Source organism: Euprymna scolopes, chromosome 2 (genome assembly GCF_053919585.1).
Source record: "Euprymna scolopes isolate OS-2025 chromosome 2, ASM5391958v1, whole genome shotgun sequence".
In the NCBI taxonomy this organism is placed as follows: Eukaryota; Metazoa; Mollusca; class Cephalopoda; order Sepiida; family Sepiolidae; genus Euprymna; species Euprymna scolopes.
In genome coordinates, this window is record NC_136483.1 from 75,997,016 (window position 1) to 76,009,685 (window position 12,670).

The following is a 12,670-nucleotide window of genomic DNA, read 5'->3' on the forward strand; positions in this document are numbered from 1 at the left end:
ATTTTCGTCTTCGTTTTTTTCTGAGAGTCCGGTATGGTATATTCCATACCGGACAGGAAATTGTAATCTGTGTTGTAATAACTTGTAACTTTCTCACGGATTTAATACCTCCGTATCGGACTCTTTTCTCGAAAAAATAATTACGCAATTTTATGTAACTTCAATGTAATCGATTTTAAAAGCTGTAAAGTCATATAGTTGTATGAAAATTACTTATTTGTAGAAGAAATAAGATGGGGAAAATATTTTTGTTGCCTTTTATAAAAATGTATGATGTCAAAATAAAAATATAAAGTATAATAGAGTTATTTGCCTTGGATTGGAAACATTCCCAAATTGTAAACCTATGTTAAATTTAAGTATTTAAAAAAAAAAAATTTTTTTTAGTGTTTTTGCACCTTGTGCACCGGATTTCTGTAAATGTCCGCTTGACGTAAACTGCCGGAATATGCTAAGCGCCGATCAAATTAACAAACTTTAGAAAACAGAAAATAACATTTATCAGATACTAATTACAAGAAAAAAAATGGAAAAACAATGGAATAAAATATAACAACAACCTATCATAAGTTTCATGAATAAATATTGTTTAATGGTTTATTTATTTATTTTTTGTTGTAAATAAAAGAAACATTTTATTTTTTTACATGATTAAAAACCAATTTTCTTTTTTTTTTTTTAGCGAAAATGTATGTATGTGTGTTCACTTTTTCTGTATGTCTACAAAAGGCTTTTTTCAGAGAAGCGGTCAGTCGGTTCACAACATTTTAAAACTTTTTATATCACATATAAATCGTAATATCTCACAGTTAACAGTGGAGCTCGCCTGTCTATTTAATTTGCTCGACTTGGAGAAGATAAATATTCAACATTTATCGCTCGCTGCATGTGGATTAGTCTTTTTCCTATAATAAAAGTGACACTCATTCTGGTTGTATTTTCCGTCTATCGGCGGAAATGTCTGACAGCAATCAGCTTTGATCAATTTGGAAATATTTTCCACATATCAAACAATTGCTATCCAATTTAGACAAGTGGAGCTGTTTCCCCTACTCCCAACTTCTTGGGGGGAAAAAAAGCAGTCCCACCGAAGTGAGCTGCTCGCCGGGCAAAACGACGAACAGCTCGTTAAAAATAATTTTTCATAAACATTAATAAAAAACAAATATTCAGAAAAATTAATGAAAATAAATAGTCAGACTTGGCTTGTTAAAAGAAGTGTAATTTTATTTACCCTTTTGTGTATCACACTCATGTGGTTTCTTTTGTGTCTGTAGAAAAGAAAGAAATCTTCACTGACTGGGTAAATGTTCTCTTTTTTGGCGTAAAGTCGAAAAGAAAAGATAAATTAAATATTTTTCTTTGGGATAGCCGTTCGAGTGAAAAGTGGCGTGGAAAGGTAAGAAGAATGTTTTTTTTGTTTCATTATGAGAACTGGCATAGCGCATGTTGCGCACATGTGACAGACACAGTGGTAGCGCGTGTTAACTCCTCAAGGGTCAGCGAGTGAAAGAGGAAGAGAGGGCACTCGAATTTAGCGCCACATTTTTTTTTTGTCCTCTTTTTTAGAGCTCTCTGGAAACGGTGACAATTCAAAAGTCTCTGTCAAATTTTAGTTCCGGGGTAGACGCTACACCGCACTAAATGAAATGCTACTCCGCAGTCAAAAGTTGACCTCATTAAGTCATTAAAACGTGCACCTGCTAAATCCAAGTAATTAAATAAATTCAAATGTGTTTCCGTTAGCATCTCGCGGTGGCCCAATGGTTAACATTGCACTCTTTTTTTTCACACTTTAATTTCCAACTTTGTCTCAAGGGTTCGGGTTCGGGTTCGATCCTCATACCTACCAAAACATTTTTTTTTATTTTAACCCCCCCCCCCACACACACACACCTCCAACCACCCGGGCAACACCGGGTACCCCTCGCTAGTCTATCTATATATATAAAAGGCAAAATGTGTGTGACCATTTTGTGTATGTCTGGCAAAGGCTTTTCTCACACACGCTCCCGGTGTCGTTACTATTGCTTAAAACTGTGTATATAAGTCCTAGATAATAATATGTAGGATTTGGGAACTCATGTAGCTTATAGATTTATTTACGTCGACTTTTACAAAATTATTGCTATTTTGGCTTCTCGTGTGTTGACTGGGCTTTTTAGTATAAATAAACTGAAACTAAACTCAAACGGACGTTCTCTGCATTGCGCCAGGAAAAACGTCCAGCGTGACTTTTTGACCTTCTTAATTAGGTCAAATGAAAGCAGAAGAGTTAACTTTTATTGCACACGCCTGTTTTTATAGTTAAATAAATTCAAACCTGTTTAACGTTGTCCGTCGCCGTGGCTCAATGGTTAACGTAGTTTCGATTTACCCAAAACCACACACACCTCCAAACACCCGGGCAACGCTGGGTACCCCTCGCTAGTAAAATATAAAAACAATCTCCTATAAGTTTCATGAATAAATATTTTTGTGGTACTAGTACATTTTTAGAACCAGATTCTCGTAAATATTCAGGAGGGCTGGGCTGGAAACTTACGCAAATTGCCGGATAATGCTGAACGTTGATAAAATTGATCAGTCAATCAAAATGCAATTAGTCTATAAGAAGCCGAGCAGATGGCTTTTGATAAAATAAAAATAATTAAAAAACAACAACAACTTTTTTTTAGTTATTAATTGTAAATCATGGAGCATGTAGGGAAAAAGAAGTTTAAGTGAAATTAAATCTCTTTGCCTCAAACAAAATAATAAAAAAAAGAATGAAACAAAATACTTCCTTCTGGTTTAAAATGCACCGCATTTATTTTTCAACGAAAACAACAAGATGAACAAGCAAAGGTCTGATTGGTGAAAGTTCTTGCGAAGTCATTATGATTAGAATGTTAGACGAAAGTTCTTCGCGGACTTAATAAGATTAGAAGGTAAAAGTCTTGTGTGAAAATAATGTCCTTATTTTAAGGTTTGGTGTTTTAACTGGCAAAGTTCGCCTTATTTAAAAGTCCCATGAGGAAATAATTCGTGAGGAAAGTAATTTTTTGTTGTTAATTAGAAAATGTGCAGAATGGATGCGTGTGTGCATAAGTGATTTTTGAGTGTCCGCGTGGGGTGTGTAATCATGGTTTTGATGGCTTTGACAGCGACGATGTTATGAAAACGAGAGGCATGTTCTCGTGTAATGTCGAAGCGAGAAGAAGGGAAAAAGAAGGGAAGAAAGAATGTTTGATGTGTTTTTATACATTTTGAACCGGCTCCAAAACAAGATTGCTACTGCTGATATTTTGGTTTTTGGAAAAGGGTTGAAAAGACTATCTTTTAAATTTTCTCATTGGTCGCTTGTGTCACATGATACTGTCACCAACTACGTCCACCAGAAATATGTTAATTTTACTTTTATTGTTGTGAGAAAAAGTATGTGGGCGTATTTAAAATGATGCCGTTGCTAGAAGAACTTATTTTGTGCAAAATGCGCGGGGAATTGAAATGAATGAACGTTTGTTTATTTGCGCACGAGTGTGTGTATGTGTGTGTGTGTGTGTGTGTGTGTGTGTGTGTGTGTGTGTGTGTGTGTGTGTGTGTGTGTGTGTGTGAGTGACTGCACAAGCAGCACACAGCAATTAATTTATGCTCGACAAATTAGTACAGATGGCGGATAAACTGATAGCATCTAAAATGAGGTGTAGGCTATGGCCACAAAAAAAAATACAAAAGGTGGGGTGGGCTCGGAGCATACTGTTACCAATTAGAAGACTACCTCCCTCCCAAGTTAGATTTTAATCACGCGTGAAAAAAAGATGTTTATACTTATTTACATGCACAATAAATAAATAAATAAAATAAAGCAATATTCATTCATAAAACTTACAGTAAGCTGTTATGTTTTTTTTTCCAATTTTTTTTAAATTGTAATTTGTAACAAATGAATGTTATTATTTTCTGTTTTTTAGCATTTTTAAGGATTGTTCGGCATCGCTCGGCATATTCCAGCAGTGTATATCAGGTCCCAGTTGAGCTCAAGTGGACATTTACAGAAATTCGGTAAAATGCACAAATGCACCCTTTTTATTTTTATATATGAATAAATAAATAAATTTTGTTTTAAGAAAATTTCCAGAGAAAAATGTGAATTTTTTAAGAAAATGTTTTTGATGTTAATTTTTATTTTAAAGAAAAATTATAAGAATTGGAGTTTCATGAATAGATATGTTTTTATTTCCTTTTTTTTTTTAAATTAATTGGAACAGTTTTTATTTCAAGAGAAGTATTAGGAAAACAAGTTTTAAGAAAAGAAGAAGAGGAAGTAAAGAGAGAGTAGAAGGGAGAGATGAAGTGGGGGAGAGAGTATTCATATATTTCCTCTCTCTATGAACTCTTTTATTAAACTTTTATTAGTTACTGTTAATATTAACAAAGTTATTGCAGACATATCAGAAAAATAAAACAATAAAATTAGAAATGAATAACACTAAACATGAATTTATTATAGACTGTTTTAAAAATAGTTATACAAATTTGATAGATGATTATCTATGGAGCTTTCGTCAGTACTATATATGTATAATGATAATGAAATATATATATGAGGAACCCGGGATTTTTGGAAAATCTACAACAGCGTAGTTAATAATGGACAGTCAATTATTCCCCCACTAACAAACAATCATGAGGTTGCTTGCACGGCAACTGACAAGGCTAATCTGCTTGCCAGTCGGTTTGCCTCAAACTCCACACTGAACTCGGTACACCACTCACTCCCTGATTTTCCTCTGCGAACAGACGCCACACTTGACGATTTGAAAATCATCCCTTCTCAGTTACATGCTATTATAAAAAACCTAGACACCTCAAAAGCATGTGGACCAGATCTCATCCCGGCTGTGCTATTAAAAAAATGCTCTGCCGAGGTTGCTCCAGTTCTGTCCAAACTTTACAATAAATGCCTTAACGAATCTTGTTTTCCCGACTGCTGGAAAACCGCCTCTGTGATACCAGTCTTCAAGAATTCTGGTGAAAGAACTGACCCACTAAATTATCGCCCCATTAGCCTCCTCCCGCTTTTCGCCAAAATATTTGAGTCCTTAGTTAATCAAGCCCTAGTCCAGCACCTAACAGCTGCTAAACTCCTGACTGACAAACAATATGGATTCAGGCAAGCCCGTTCAACAGCAGATATCTTAACTGTAGTTTCTGAACGTATATACCGTTCATTGGATAAAACAGGGGAGGATAGAGCGGTGGCCCTTGATATATCTAAGGCTTTTGACAGGGTATGGCATGATGGTCTTCTAACGAAAATTAAATCATATGGAATCACTGGAAGAATTCATAATGTAATTAAATCCTTCTTAAGTAATAGAAAAATGAAAGTTGTCCTCGACGGACATACATCCAAACAATATGACATAAATGCGGGAGTACCTCAGGGGTCTATCCTTGGACCTCTATTATTCCTGATATTCATAAACGACCTCCCTGATAATATTGTTTCGGAGATGGGTATATTTGCCGATGACACCACTCTCTATAACAGATATGAGGGGAAAACAAATGAACACATATCCAAGGAAATGGCAGAAACACTAGAGGATGACCTCCAATCCGTAGTGGAATGGAGACAAAAATGGTTGGTCACATTCAATGCTGCTAAGACTAAGCTTGTTTCCTTCAATAACTACAAGAAACCTTCTCTACCACCAATAGCAATGGCCAAGAACACATTGCCTGAAAGTACTTCTTTTAGACTCCTCGGCCTAACGTTTACAGGGAATATGAACTAGAATAGATACATTGAGAGCATTGCCAAGGCTGCTGCAAGGAAGGTTGGCTCCCTCTACCGTGCTAGAAAACTACTTACGCCTGCCAGTATCCTATACCTCTATAAGGCAACCATTCGCCCATGTATGGAGTACTGTTGTCACATCTGGGCTGGTGCATCTGTTGCTTGTCTCTCGCTCCTGGATAGGATTCAAAAAAGAGTCGCCAACCTGATAGGTCCTGAACTGTCATCTAGGCTTCAACCTCTGTCCCATCGACGAGATGTTGCATCCCTCTGCCTGTTCTACAAATACTTTAATGGTGAATGCTCTGACGAACTGCAAACACTTGTACCTCCCCGACGTAACTACCCCCGACAAACTACTAAGTCTCATCCCTTTACAGTAGAGATCCCTAGGTGCAAGAAAGCCTTTTACTCCAATAGTTTCTTCCCCAGAACTGCGGGTCTTTGGAACTCCCTTCCGGGATTCTGCTTTCCCAACTGCAATGATATGCAGAAGTTCAAGTGTAATGTTAACAAACATCTTTCTACTCTTCTCCCTTCATAATGACCCCGCTAATTAATTCCCTAATAGTAGCCCACTGCTTCAAAGTGGCACTGTGCCTTGTTTGGGGTGAAAATTGAATAAAAAAAATAAAAAAAATGTATATACCTATTGTATTTCAAAGTTCTGCCGTATTATTGATTTAAATAACAATAACCCATTTACTAATACAGGGTGACCCCCCCCCAAAAAAAAAACGGGCCCCCACTCTAATTAGGCCCCATTTCTTAGTGTTTTGTTGAATGAAATGAAACTTTGGTCATAACTAGTTTATTATATTCAAAACATCACATCAAAACACTAGGGTTTTTGGCCTTTTTTTCTGTTGACTGTAAAATGCTCAGAAAAACAATTGAATGTCTTCTTTTTTTTTTTGGGTCACCCTGTAATATAGGAGTTATAAAAGAAAACATTTTTGTAGCATTTATTCATTTAGATGCTTTTAATACATTTAATCTTTTTAAAGCAAAATCGTGTCTCTTTTTAGTTGGTATATCAGCACTATGTTACTCTCTTTGCTCTCTCACAACAAGACATGGTATATATATATATATATATATATATATATATATATATATATATATATATATATACATATATATATATATATATGTACAGCCTTTGAGACTTTACAGCAGATTGAAAATTTCTTGGGGCCACTAAAAGTCGTAAATCACTCGCCCGCCAGTCAAATAAAGAAACAGGAAAAACTCATTTATTTTATGACCCTCAATGACCTATGTCTCATCATTTGTGAATTCTTTCATCTCTAGCTGTGAGACCGTTGGAATATCGTATAGAAAAAAGAGTGGTCACGCTAAAGGACAACAAGAGGTCAAATTTATACATTCCGTGTGTAGTCAAAATGTTGCCTTCATTTGGAAAAAAAATTCTTCGATGCTACAACTACATACACTGCATGCTTACAAAAGTAAAGATGAACATTTGGAAGAGGAAAAAAAAACGCATCGTTCCGTCAAGCATGCACCGAAAATTAAATTATATAACAAGTAAGTAATCAGTTTTCGCTTCAGTTTTGTTTCTTCGTAAACAAACATTATTTATTCCAGGGACATGAATTATAAAAATGTAAACACATAAAAATATCAAGACGGCTGATTATTAGTAACATGTTATACATGATATAATATTGCCTTGTAAAAAATAAAAATATAGAATAAATGCATAAAAAAACCTTTATTGTTTCATTAACAAAGCTATTTTATTATTAGGTTAATCTATATAAATTTCGCTGAAATGTTCAATGCTATATGATACTAAATGTCCATTTTTATTATGATCTCGCTTCGAGTTTTGTTCAGTAATTATTGTAAGTAACTATTTCTGATTCTTTGAGCTGCTGGGATGATTGTGTGTTTCAGAATATTTTTCAATTAGAGACTTCATATTGAAATGTTTTAATGAAAAAATGAATCTCTAATATTTGTTTTGCATTTAAAAATATATTTATTTCAAGGGTGTGATTTTACATTATGTTTTCTTTGTATATAAAGTTAGATATATTCCTTTTCTAACGGTTCCAATAAAAACAGTCTTGAATTATTTATATTTCAATTGTCATTTTGATAGTACGTATCAGCATCCGAAGAAATGATTCTTATTTCTATGGAACAATAATATGAATGATGCTATATAAAGAAACTGGTGTTGTATTTTAACGTTTTGTTGAATATTTACTGAAATGTTGGTTGTGATAAAATAGTTGATTTACAAGAGTTAAACAAATATTTTCTTGTTAGATTATACACACGGTAATTTCTTGAATTGTTGTAAAATTATTTACTATTATTGACTGAAACAAAGACAAAAAGTCGGACGAGTAAAAATATTTTGGGGTGAGTAAATTTTCCCCTCACACTCGACCGGCGGTCAAGTGATTTTTTTTTCAAATATCAAAGGCTATTTATTTATTTATTTATGCAGAATAGATTAATTTCTAGTGAAGGGAGCTGCGATAGGAAGGAATGCCAAAAAGTGACTGTCTTGAATAGCCACCTTCTATCTTTCTATAGTTCTTTTATAAACTCTCTTTCATCTTCCAAAAGAAAGTAAGAGTTTTCACAAAGACATGCTAGCTTAACATTTTTCAAACAGTAAAAATGAGTTCTGTTTTAAATAACATAGAGGTGTGAACTCAGCGTTTGTCAACCAGCAAAAATGAGAAGATTTTTTGTTTATTGGAGAGGTGGGGGTGTAAAATGTTATTTTTCTTTTACATTTTTCATCAAGGAGGAAACTGTTAGAGGACAGGATATTTCCTTAGGAAGATTTTTGTTCAACTGTAAGGCAGCAGGCGATAGCAAAGAGGGATGAGAAGAGCTAGAAAAAAAATGGAAGGAAGCTCTTCAAATGGGTAGCGATGTGGTTTATGATGAAGACAAATTAATTATTTCCGAGTTTTTGTCTCCACATAAATTCCATTAGGTAGCTAAAGAGAAGCCCCCAGCTGTTTCCACATTCTTTTTTGTTGCATGTTTTTGCCTCCTTCCACATCCTCTCCACATGATTTGTAATAGTTGTAGCGAGCTGCTACAACTACGAGACTAGGCTATATTCTCACCTTAGTTCTCTCTTTCTCCCTACTCTTTTCTCTTTTCCTTCCTTTCTTCTTATACGTCATCAGAGGTTCCAGCCAATGAAAAGCGAGAACGGCTTATGTGGGACATTCGAGTGAAGGAAACGTCCCTACTTCCACAGCGACTAGAGACAGAACACACGCCTCACTCCTCAGCTTCCGTTAGGTAGCCAAGAGGAGCATTGAACATTAATACAGACTTTACAAAATGCACTGTCTTTCTTTGTAACCCGAGTTTTGGGAAAACACACATAGATATTGGATATATAAAACCTCATGAATTCATAACAAAGTCGTGTTACACGTCCTCATTTTATAAGAATGTCTTCTTTTACCAGTATTTCTTTCTATTTCAGCGCTCCAGTTTTCCCTGTTATTCGGAGCCGCCCCGAAGTGGGAGCCTACCGAAATGGTGACCTCTAATTAGTACCCATGTTAATGTATGGTAATAATACCATACATTCTTCATTACAGGATCTACAAAATTCAGCCTGTGGTTCATTCTCTTCCAACTTTGCTGTACATTTTCCAACAGTCGAATATTATTGTGATCTCTCGCAGAATGTATTGTTTTATTATAGGAAGAAGAGTTTTGGCATTGTGATTTGGTACAGTGACTAAGAAACCCTCTTTCTTGGTGGGGTTATATCCACAAAGACCCAAAGTGGTGCGAGTAGTCTCCTGATATTATGTTTCCTCTGTTAAAGACAGACATTGATTTCCACTGTATGCCAGGATTCCTAAGGAAATAATTCCAACAAATGTCTCCCATGAATTCTTCCAATCAGTAACAGTATGTTTCGAGCCAACCCCACATTCTCTCTTCAAATTTTTTGTAGTGATCATATCGTGCACCCATAGGTTTTAAGGATTTTTGCTATTTCCAGTTTCATTTGTGAAAAGAATGTCTAAGGTGTCCATTTTCTGCATTGTACATTTGTGCACCTCCAAGCAACACCATCGCTAACAGAAGCTTGTTATTTTATGCTGCACTTCCTGCTATATGTTCTGCACTTCACTGCAGATGGTATTAATTTAAAAACTTGCTTCAACGTCTGTAATATTTTATCTAGGCTCATTCAATTCATTGTCATGTGCTCCATTCTTCTGACTGATTAAAATTAAAAACTAAATTTTTTTTCTTCCAATTTTTTTAGAAGTAATCTGCTTTGCTTTTTATTGGCTAAGTGCTTTGTTATTGCCTTTTGATTGGCTCATCAACTTGATTAGCACTTGGCATATTCCGGTGTTTTATGTCAGCTTCCGATTGAGCTGGAGTAGACATTTATGGAAATCCAGTGTGTAAGTTGCACAAATATCGATTTTTTTATCTCTTTCTTCTGACCTGGAGTATGTGGTGCAATGAGGTAAAAAATGGCTAGTTACTTTTAATGCATCCAAAACCAAATTTCTATCTTTTCACCACCAATGCTCATATGTGCGCTTTGCCCTGGTTGAAATGAATTGCTCTCACCTTGAGGAAGCACTCGACTTCAACAAACTTCTGAGATTGACCTTACTTCTGACCTGAAATGGAAGACCGACCGATATCAGATCCATTGCCAAAATCAGTGGAAAAATGGTGGGATCGGTCTACCAGAAAGTATCTCACTCTCAACACAATCCTTTACCTGTACAAGAGACAAATACATGCCAAGATGGGGTACTGTTGCCACATCTGGGGTAAAGCTCTTAAGAATACCACTTCTTGGCTTGACAGAACTGTCTTCAAAATTTAGTGGGCGATGATCTTTTCGCCTCCCTATTTCCTTTTTTTTCACAGAAGAGACGTTGTGAGTCTGTCTCTGCTTTATTGATAGCTTTATAGTAGGTGCTCGACTGAGCTCCAATCTATGGTTCCTTCATGTAAAACATTTGCAACAAATACTTGCCTAGCTGAAACAACCGCCAACGATTTTCCTCATTCTCTATCTGTGTCCAAAACCAAACAAAGATTCCATGAGCAGAGTTTCTTTCCTAGAACTGTCCATCTGTGGAATGCAATACCGAGTGTCTGCTTCCCAGCTGACTATAACATGGTCATCTTTAAATCTAATATCATCATTTAGATAATCTAGCCATACCCAAGTTCCACCATGACTGATCTTGTTGTTCCACCATCTACCTAACACTTAACCTTTATTCCAGAATGGCCTCTGGGCTTTGATAAGTGGTGGCACTCCAAGGTAAAAAAAAAAAAAAACAATGTAACAGGATTTTATTAAAAGTAATTTATTCTTTTTATAATTAAGAGTTTTTGAAATTGTATAAAATCTTCTTTTTTTTTAGTTTTGAAGAGAAAAATGTGGGAGATTTTAATTTACATAAAATATTTTATATAAAATATTTCACTTTTCCATCTTTCTTATTTCTTGTAACTCTCACTTCCCTTTGGGCCTCACATTCTATAAGCAGTGTTTTTAGCAAAAAAAATCTGATTCAAAATCTATCTATCTTATTCTGAGTTAGTTTTTTTTTTTTTTAGCTTGAAGTAGTATTTTATTTTTTAATATCAAGTGGCTTCATGTCTTGTTTGGTTTGATTTTCATTTAAAAAAAATAGACTGGCTATCTGATATTGCCTGGGGTCATAGACACGAAAATTGAAGAATGAAAATATGTATATAACGTCTTTTCGATAATGTGTAGATACATCGGCAAATAAAAAAATGTCTGCTGAGTTCTTAGAATGCATTCAACAAGTCCTGTAAATGATGTTTATGGGTGCCGTCATTAAGACCCATCGTCAGCGCTCAAGGTTCAGCGTGCCATCCCTTGAACTGTTTCCTAGTTGACATAATCAGCCCAATCATAGGCAAGACCTCATCATATGTCCCAAACTGAACTCACTTGTTGAAATAATCAAGGATGCTCCCATTCATTCAAACCAGATGGTGAGCCTAGATGTGGTGAGTTTGTTCACCAAAGTACCCACTGACGAAACATTAATAGTGGTAAGGAAGAAGCTGTCCTCAGATACATCACTGAGAGAATGAATCCGCATCCCAATTGACAACCTAATGGAAATGTTGTTCTTCTCTGTAGAGACTACACATTTCACATTGGGAACCGACATATATCAACAAGAAGATTTAGCAATGGATTCATCACTGTCCCCAGTACTAGCCAATATATACATGGAACATTTTGAGAAGTTAGCAATAAGTTTAATACCACTGAAACCAACTATGTGGCTATGATTTGTGGATGATACATTCATATTCTAGCCCCACCAGGAGGATGTCCAACACTTACTAGACCATGTAAACTCCATTTGTCTGTCTATCCAGTTCACTATGGAAAAGCAACACAACAATAAACTAGCATTCCTAGATGTATTAATAACCTGCACGGATCAGAATTTTGTATCTTCCATATATTGAAAACCAACCTTCACGGGGCAATACCTAAATTTCAACTCTCACCATCTATATAACTTAAAAAAAAAAGGAATCGTCTGGGGCTTACAACACCATGCCAGAACAATATGTAGCAATGACAACACATACCAGGCGTACTTGGACAACCAAGAATAACTCTCCACCAAAATGACTACCCAGAGAGCATTACATCGGCTCTGGAAAACCTAGAGCAAACACCAAAGGACAATACACAAAAACTTGCCACAGTGTGCACACCATACATAAAAGGCTTGTCCGAAAATTTTTTAAAAAATATGCAGTCCATATGACATTTTTTAAAATATGCAGTCCATATGACATTTTTTAAGACATACAGTCCATATGACA

General features: G+C 35.4%; 1 protein-coding gene across 3 annotated transcripts in view; it reads right to left on the reverse strand.

Annotated features, from left to right (window-relative positions):
- LOC145292509 (transmembrane protein 248-like) overlaps nt 1-12,670 on the reverse strand; it is a 133,491-nt gene that overhangs the window by 85,741 nt on the left and 35,080 nt on the right. The gene's annotated exons all lie outside the window — the stretch shown is intronic.